Below are 3,521 nucleotides of genomic sequence, written 5' to 3'. Positions count from 1 at the left end.
GACAGCTACAGTAGCAGACACCAGCCGAGGCGGCCTCGCTTAAACGGACTTCCGGCCCAAACCGGAAGCTGTTTCCGTGGCCCCACAGGAAGTCCCACCTCTCAGGGTCGAGAGGGCGGAGCGAGTGCGGGGGCTCCGCGACCCACGTGGTGTGCATACCACCCACGCCGTTTTCTCTCCATTCATTCAGTGAAGCCTCAGTGGATCGCCTATTATGTATCTGCCGAGCCTGTTGTCTTTCTGGAAATTAAATTCTAAGGAGGGATGTGGACAATAAACAAATAAATATAATGTTAACTCCCTGAGGAAAAATCAACCGGGCCCAGAGTGACAGGCAGTGCCATTGTAAATTCAGTGGTCCCGGAAAACCTCTCTGAAGTGGTGTCACTGCACAGAGAACTGAAGACAGTGTGACAGTATCCTAAGCAAATCCAAAAGGAAGGAGCAGCCCAGGTTGAGAAGCAGCAAGTGCAAATGTGAGACATATACGGGTTTGGCGTTTAAGAGGAAACTTGAGCAGTGTGGCTGCGAGGGAGGGGTGGGGGTGGGGGGGAGAGGACAGGCGCAGTACGTGTAGAGCGGTGGTTCTCAAAGCCGGGTCCTCCGGCAGCATCAACGTCACCTGAAAACTGGTTAGAAAAGCAAATGTCAAGAATGGGGCCCAGTCTCATACCCAATGAATCCTAAAATTCTGGAGGTGGGGCCCAGCCGTCTTGCCATCCAGACGATGCCAATGTGCAATTTTGAGAACCACTGATGTAGAACCTTATAAGCCATTTCAAGGACTTCAGATTTTATTAGGAGATGGGAAACCACCAGAGAGTTGTGAGCGGAGAAATGACAATCTGATTTCGTATTAAAGGATGACTCTGTACTAGCTGCTGTACTGGAGATAGACCTTACAGAGCCAAGGGCAGTGTGGGGGACCCAGGGTCCAGGCCCCCTCCCTCCCATAGTGAAAATGTTATTTCATGTAGCTGCCTCCTTGACCAGGACAGATGTTAAAGATCATCAGACCTCCCCAGGGGAGGAAAGAATGTACAAATGGTGTCCTAAACAAAGCATTGAAACTCCCCTCCCCTGAACACTGTTGATAACAAATCTCCACACCCCTGTGTCACAAGATCCTTCTGAAACTCTGTTCTCACAACCTATCAAATGTCTTTGTCCTAACATTTATAGACCACCCCCTGGCACCCCCTGCATTTTGAGGAGCGCTAATTCCATTTTCTGGCCAGCTGCCACCACGAAGAACTCTCTCCTGTCTGTAAGTCCTATTAAACTCATGTCTAACTCCTTGCCTGGCATGTTCTTTGGTCTTGGGGCTGAGCTGTGTTGGAACTGGCAGCTATTGCAGCAGTTAGAGTGAGAAATTGCTGACATTACTGGGGTTGGTAGGGGTCAAAATGATTCCATTTTGAACGTGTTTTGAAGGAATGAAGGTAAAAGAGATGGGATTTGCTGACTGAATGATATGGGAAGTGAGAGAAGAGTGAAGGGTAATTCCAAGATTTTTGGCCTGTGCAAGTGCAAAAACAGAGTTGCAAAAATGAAAATGGGAAAGACTTAGGGAAGATAAAGGTTTCGGGGGATGGCTTTGGACATAGTGAATGGGAGTTGCCTATTAAACGATTAAATGAAGATGTCAAGAGGAAGGTGGATGAGTCTGAAGTTCAGGGACCTAGAGATATAGATTTGGGAATTGTCAACATACATATGTATCAAAGCTACAGAACTCGTTGATGTTACCTTTGGGAATGAATGTAGGGAGGGAAGCGGTGCACAGATTGGGGACATTTCACAGTGAAGAGGTTGGAAGATGAAGGAGAATTCAGCAAGGCTGGTTAAGGTGTAACTGGTGAGATAGGCAAGGCAGGAGTCCTGGAGGTCCTGAGAAAGCATTTTGAGGTGGAAGAAGTGATCAACTACCAGATACTGTTGATCAAGTGAGCAAACTGAAGACTGACAATCAGCTACAGGCTCTGCAATGTAGAGATCAGTCCTCAGCTGGATGGCCTTCAGTAAATGGAAGGTTTGTTGGTCCCTGTTCTAAACGAAGCAGCCACACCTCTAGAACTGTCTTTTATGTTTTACATTTACACTTTGATTAAAGTAATGCATGTCACTGTAAAAATCTTGGAAAACAGAGCAAAGCATAGCAAAGGCAATTTAAATCATGCATAACACCACACCCAGTTATCTACATTTTGGTTTATTTTCTTCCAGCCGTTTTTTAAACTGTGAGTTGGTATTTTTACACCGTTGAGATAGTACTTGGACATGTAACTTTCTATCCTCCTTATATAAGCATTTTTCACCCCCTTTAAAATGAGTGCTTAATGACTATTTGCTATTCTATCCTGTGGCAGTATCATAATTTACTTCACCAATTCCTAATTTGGGGGTATTTGGGATAGTTCGTTTACCCTATTACAAATAGATCTGTGAAAGATTTCCTTAGGTGTAATATTTAACTGTATCTTGTTTTCTTAAGGCAAATTTTAAGAAATGGAAATACTGGGTTTAGCACATGGCCTTTTTAAAGCTCTTACTGCCAAACTACTCTCCAGAAATGCACACCAAATTACACTCATCTAAGCAGTGGGCCACTCATTTGACCCTTGGCAACACTGACAATCATCTTCAAAACAAATAAAACACAATTTGGCTGATTTGACTGGAGGAGGTGATGAGGAAGAATGGCTAATCTAACATTTCATAGAAGTACTTTGTGCTAAGCAAAAAATATATATCATAAAAAAATTAGAAAATACATAGAAGCAAAAATAATCACTAAACATTCTGCCACTTCAGTGAGATCCATCCACCCAATACGTGGAATATATGGATGTATGTGTTTTTAAGCAAAAAGTGGGGTTATACTATGTATCTTACATAACTTTGCTTTCTTCCAGTCAATAATATATGGAGAAGAGTTCCATTAAATGGATATATTATAATGTATTTGATCAAGCCTCTGTTTTTGGACATTTTGATGAAAATTTTGTTTCACTTTTCTAGCTGTTTCTTGGAACATCGACAATTATTCCTGTGGAATTAATTTTAAAATGTGCTGAGTCAGAACACACAGAAGATTCTAAATAGGTTCTTGACTGGCATTACTAAATTATCCTCTATATGCCAGTTTGGGTATATTATGCCCCCCAGGAAAAGCCATGTTCTTTTAATCCAATCTTGTGGGATATTTGGATTAGGTTGTTTCCATGGAGATGTGACCCACCCAACTGTGGGTAATAACTTTGAGTAGATTATTTCCATTCAGTGTGGGTCTTAATTAAATCACTGGAGCGCTATAAGCGCTCAGACAGAAGGAGCTAAGTGCTGCAGCCCAGAAAGACATTTTGGAGATGGCCATTGACAGTAGAGTTATGCTAGTCCAGAGTTTGCCTGGGAGAAACTAAGAGAACACCCCCAGACACCTAGAGAGAAACATCCTGGGAGAAAGCCTTTTTGAAAGCAGAACCCCGGAGCAGATGCCAGCCACGTGCCTGTGCCTTCCC

Source organism: Choloepus didactylus, chromosome 9 (assembly GCF_015220235.1).
Source record: "Choloepus didactylus isolate mChoDid1 chromosome 9, mChoDid1.pri, whole genome shotgun sequence".
Classification (NCBI taxonomy): domain Eukaryota; kingdom Metazoa; phylum Chordata; class Mammalia; order Pilosa; family Megalonychidae; genus Choloepus; species Choloepus didactylus.
This window is presented reverse-complemented; position numbering follows the sequence as displayed.